Source organism: Abramis brama, assembly GCF_963993115.1.
Source record: "Abramis brama genome assembly, chromosome: 12".
NCBI lineage: Eukaryota > Metazoa > Chordata > Actinopteri > Cypriniformes > Leuciscidae > Abramis > Abramis brama.
In genome coordinates this window covers 16,860,986-16,867,350 of record NC_139974.1, presented here as the reverse complement: position 1 = coordinate 16,867,350, position 6,365 = coordinate 16,860,986, and positions in this window count along the sequence as shown.

The window sequence follows — 6,365 nt, the reverse complement described above, 5'->3', positions numbered from 1 at the left end:
GGGAAGCGAGTCGCAGCACACATAATGGTCAGAATGTACTGGTGTCCTGACTTAGCTTTGGGTAACGGTCCAACACAGTCAACAATTAAGCGATCAAATGGGTCACTTACAACTGGGATAGGATAGAGAGGTGCAGGAGGGATTTTCTGGTTGGGTTTTCCTGCCAGCTGACAAGTATGACAAGATCTACAAAATCTGGACACGGCTGACTTAAGACCAGGCCAAAAAAAAAAACTAGTAATGCGATGGTAGGTTTTTGTTATACCGAGATGTCCAGACAAAGCATTTTCATGGGCAAGTATTAAGACTTGCTGCCGATAACCATCAGGCAAGACAATCTGCTGCACCTCCTGCCAGCCTATCTCTTCTTTTGGGGGTTTCCACCTACGCATTAACAATCCAAGTTCCCAGAAAAAAAACACACCCGAATTAGGCACATGGGTAGAACCATCTGCAGCTTCTATACACTTGACTAGGGAAGGGTCTGCTTTTTGTGCTGCAGCTAAGTATTCCCTACCTGCCTTTAGAGGAATTTCAGCTGTTATTTTTTTATTGATAGTTACATCACAGTCAGGGTCTGGAGTAACAGACAGGACACACTCCACAGAGTTAGGCTCAATCAAAAATGAGTTTGAGATATCCACCACTTCCTCAAATTTCTTTGACTGGGCACGGGTAACTGCACAGGCAGGAAAAACGGACGGGAAATTCTCTGCCAGATCAGACTTCTGTGTAGCACTAGGTTTATATGATACAACTGGTCTAGGAAAGACTGTGCCACCCGCAAGGTCATTTCCAAGAATCAAATCAACGCCCTCTACAAGCAACTGTGGACGCACTGCTAACCTGACCACACCAGTCACAATGTCAGATACTAGATACGCAGTATGAAGTGGCACATTCACACAGTGCATTTCAATTCCACGAATCAGCACGTCATTACCCGTAAAAGAGTCATCAGAGAAAGGCAATATACTCCCAGATATAAAGGATTGAGCTGCACCCGTGTCACGTAAGATTGTTACAGTTTTAAAACCAGAATCAGGAGATAGGGAGACTGTGCCTTCAAATAAGAAAGGGTGATAACTCTCTCCACCAAGAGAGTTGCCATTACACACGGTGTGCACAAGTGCTATGTTTTTGGGTTTGGAAACCGCGCTCTTCTGTTTCCAAGCCTTACAGTCCGCAATCAAGTGGTTTGGATCAAGGCAGAAAAAACAAACTCGCCTATCACCATTGTTTGGAAGTTTACGCGCAAATTTAGATGCGGGTTCACTTTTAAATGAATGTACTGCACGTGGTACCACTGAGCTCTCCAAATTCACATATGGAGACCTGGCAGATGTGTGGGCTGAGAACACATTTCTGTGTGTCAGCACAAACTCATCTGCCAAGACCGCAGCATTAGCCAATGAAACCACTTTTTGTTCATTTAAGTGCATTACGATGTTTGTTGGAAGACAATTTTTAAATTCCTCTAGCAAGATCAATTCCTGTAAATCCTCTAAGGATGTAACCTTGCTAGAAAAACACCACTTTTCAAAAAGAACTCTCTTTTCTCTCACAAACTCACCATACGTTTGTTTGACTGTTTTCGAATGACCACGAAACTTCTGTCGGTAGGCCTCAGGGACTAGTTCGTACGCTCGCAGTACTGCAGCCTTAACAATATCATAGTCAAGAGAGCTTTCAATTGGTAGCGCCGAACAAACTTCTTGAGCTTTTCCGGTTAGACTACACTGGAGTAATAAAGCCCACATATCCTTTGGCCACCTCAATTTACTAGCGGCACGCTCAAATGCGACGAAGTACGAATCGACTTCTGTTTCTCTGAATGGAGGTACAAGCCTTATATACTTACTGACATCGAAATAATCGCTAGGAGGTGCATGAGAAAAATCCTCTGTGCCCGCACTACCACCAGTCGTTAAGGGTGATGAAACTGATGCGGCTCTAGTATGTGGAAATGGTACTGGGTTTCTAGCCAGGCGCTCTGATTCTAGATCCAATTTACGTATTTGGATATCTCGCTCAGCCTGCCTCTCCATTACACAAAGTTTTATAATTTCTGCCTCACATTCCTGTTTTTTAATTTCAAGTTCCAATTCCTTTAACTTCAAAACCATTTTTGGATCCTGAGAGATAGCTGACTCAGAGTTGAGATTCACCTCTTCAGCCTCCGATGAAGCCACAGACTGAACCTCAGTGCTCTCGTCAACTTCTCTAGGCAAAATACCTTCGTTTACTAATTTCTCAAACAAGATGTCCTTAAGTACCTGTTTAGTGACATCTTTTTTTACAGAAATATTAAAGAATTCTGCTATCAACACTAGATCACTTTTCTTACAGCGATTAAGGCGAGACACGGCAGGCAAAAACATCGATTTTTCATGCAGTGGTCAGTTTTGAGATTTTGGCCGAGTTTACTCCTTCAATATGTATTATTTCAAGCTGCTATAAAGAAAACGCTGAAAATATACATTACAGTGTTTATTTTGTTACATTTTGTTTACTTGCGGCAGTAAGTTTCTCCCGAATTTACCAGGAAGTTAGTATTCCATCGCGACATGCCTAGCTCCGTCTGTTCACTGAAGTCTGTCATGTCCGGGATCGTTGTAAAGCTCTGATTCTCATGCACAACGCTATGTAAACCAAATATGGGCATTTCCTTTCTATCAGTAACCAATCGTGAATGTCCAAAGGGGGATTTAAAGCTAACGACGAAATCTCATTTAGAACTATTAAATCTTTAACTGCCGTTTTCTCAAAATAATTTTTTTGCGTTTTTTTGTCATTCTCCAGTAGAAACATCTCAGCCTATGTAGCACCTATGTACACCAAACTTTCCAGTTATACACTTAGCAGTATTCTGAAGATCTGTTCAGAGGGATTTGTTAATAAATCATTCCTGGCCTGATTTATGTGACATTTTAATAAAAAAAAAATGTCGAAAATCGATATTTTAAGGCTATGGACAGTATATTTTGATTTCCTAGGTAATGAAAGCATATATCCTGAAATCCCTCTGAACATCTTTTTTCATCTTGTGTGTAATCAAAATGAAAAAATAATTTTGCTTCTGGCTTTATCATATTTTCAGATATATCTACTGAAAAAATATGCAAAATTGCACATATTTAATGAGATAATACCTAATTTGCATAATTAAACATAAAAATTTCAAAAACTTGTAAAACATTTTTTTTATGAACTTGTGTAAGTAATGAACTGAGGAAGTTTCATGGTGATATCTATTATTTAAAAATGTTACCCTATTCACCTGTAGTGTCTCGCCTTAAACGCTTCAATTGTAGGAGAAAGAGTAAACGCGGTAAAATCAAACTCCATTATTTTAATGTCCACTACACTTTCCTCTCCACCTACAGTCGAAAACAGTCAAATAATGGTAAATGAGAGAAGAGAGTACTTACCACCAGCCAATTAACGGACAGACGAGCCCCCACTTGTTACAAGCTCTCCCAGTCTAGGGTTGGGAGAGGGTAACAGGATTAAATTAAATCAAAACGTAAACATAAACGAAAACGTGGAGAGTTCCCTTCAGTCCTCTGCCCCAGAAATGTGAGCCAACACTTAATGCAATAAATTAAATTAATTTATTTTGCTTAGACAAAGAAAATGGAAGCATTCAATTTTTAGGAGAAGGTTATACCAAAACAACAAACAAAAGAGGAAACTTACTATTGGGAGGAGAACTAAATGACCTACACAGGTAAAATAAAATAAATAAACAACATATGCTTCCCTCGCGGTCCCTTCCTATGTGGCTCAGACCCCGGTCTTTCACCTCGGGTCCCACTCTAGATGCGTCCTGTTGTCGAAGTCTTCTGTCGCAATGTTTTACGACAGGCGCTTCCCTTTCAAGCTATCTCCCACATTCTGTGGTTACAGGCCTCATTAGGCCTTTCTGGAGGTAGCCCCACATTGTGTGGCTGTCAGGTTACAGGCCTCTCCGGCCTTCCTGAATACGAGCTCCCACTTACTGTGGTCGCCAGGTTTCAGGCCTCACAGGCCTTCCTGAGTATGAGCTCCCACATATTGTGGTCACCAGGTTACAGGCCTCATAGGCCTTCCTGAGTATGAGCTCCCACATACTGTGGTCGCCAGATTACAGGCCTCACCCGGCCTTCCTGATATGAGCTCCCACATACTGTGGTCGCCAGGTTAGGAGCCTCACCAGGCCTTCCTGGATTCGGAACGGCTAAGTACACGCACTTGTGTTTCGTGTATTCTCTAAATTCCATATTTTTGGTAAGGGTTATGCGCTGTCCGCTTCATTCCCTTTCTTACGTGGCTCAGACTCCGGTTCTTCACCTTGGGTCCCACTCTAGATGCGTCTTCTGTCGCAATGTTTTACGACAGGCGCTTCCCTTTCAAGCTATCTCCCACATTCTGTGGTTACAGGCCTCATTAGGCCTTTCTGAAGGTAGCCCCACATTGTGTGGCTGTCAGGTTACAGGCCTCTCCGGCCTTCCTGAATACGAGCTCCCACTTACTGTGGTCGCCAGGTTTCAGGCCTCACAGGCCTTCCTGAGTATGAGCTCCCACATATTGTGGTCGCCAGGTTACAGGCCTCACAGGCCTTCCTGAGTATGAGCTCCCACATACTGTGGTCGCCAGGTTACAGGCCTCACCCGGCCTTCCTGAGTATGAGCTCCCACATACTGTGGTCGCCAGGTTACAGGCCTCACAGGCCTTCCTGAGTATGAGCTCCCACATACTGTGGTCGCCAGGTTTCAGGCCTCACAGGCCTTCCTGAGTATGAGCTCCCACATACTGTGGTCGCCAGGTTACAGGCCTCACCGGCCTTCCTGATATGAGCCCTCATGTACTGGAGCTCCCCATATGAGGAGGTCATCAGGTCTTAGGTCTCAGTAGACCTTCCTGGTTTAAACCCTCTCTTACTTCCCCAGTGTTCGGAGCGAGCACTGGATAGACCCGTGGATTGAGTGGACGACTTCCGTCGTTTCTTGAGGTTGAGTCACACTCTCCGGGAGATCCCGTCTCTGTGTTCCGGAACTGAATGGTTTCTGCCAGCTTCGCAGGCCTTTGGTTTCTGGATGCCTTATCCAAGGCAACTTCCAGAGGCTCTGTCTCGGACAGACAGGCTATGGCCAGACTGTGTCTTAGTATAGATCACCAGGCCAGCCTGGTGGTATTTCAGGTGGCACACTCCCCTGAATAGTGACTGGCTGGGGGTCCCTTGGGTCCCACACACCCTAGAAGTGACCCCTTCTATTGGAAGCTGTGGTCCTAAGCCTTTGAGCTGGCCCAGATATACCCCCCATTAACTATGTTCTGGCGGTTTCTTGGTTCATTAGCTTGGGCTATGACCGGTAGGGAGTGCTGTCACTGACAGCCCGATGTGACCTAAGGGTGAGTGGTTCCAGTGTTTTCTGAATTACTGAATTATATCGTTCCCCATAGCGTCAAGATGACGTATTGTCGAGTTCCCTTCGAAAGGGAACGTCTCAGGTTACGAATGTAACCTATGTTCCCTGAGAACAGGGAACGAGACAATACGTCTCCCTGCCATGCCTCGGGGCCTGCCTGCAACAGTCCCTTCAGACGATGGGATGTTGTCATGTGTGCAAGGCTCCCTTTTATACATCCAGGTCGCGCGCTCATCATTCAAGCTGATGATGCACGGGCTGTCGCCGGTCAACATGATTGCTGTGAGTTGATACTTGATTTCAGACACCTGTCACGCCTGAGGCGTTCCCCATAGCGTCAAGATGACGTATTGTCTCGTTCCCTGTTCTCAGGGAACATAGGTTACATTCGTAACCTGAGACGTTTTTGAATCCAGTAGAGAATACGCTGACATCATCATGGCATCAAAACGACAGTATGACAATTTTGAATTCCGATTAAAAAATGTTTTAAATGGCCTTTCAACGCATTTATATGTTTTATTACTTTCTGAAAGTAGCAATTAAGTGAATTGCAAGCATGAAGAAATACATTTAAAAAATTCCATAATTTAACAAAGTATACTACAACTTCAGGTTATTTAATAATGTACTTTGAAAGTATACTTTCAATGCATTGTTACAATGATAATTTTCAGCACATAGTTAAAAAATATTCATAAAATATATTTAAGAAAAGTGCAAATAAATATACTTATAAAAAATAAACAACTTTCACTTCAAGTATATTTTTGTAAAATATATTTTTTTAGAAAATATACTAAATTACAATTATTTTAAAGTGTGTTAAAAATTGTATTGTGAAAATAGTCAAAAGTATGCTGCTAATATACTTTTTGTATATTTAAAAATAGTACATTTTTTATTAGTATATTTGCAATATTAAAACAGGGAATATATTACAAATACAATAAA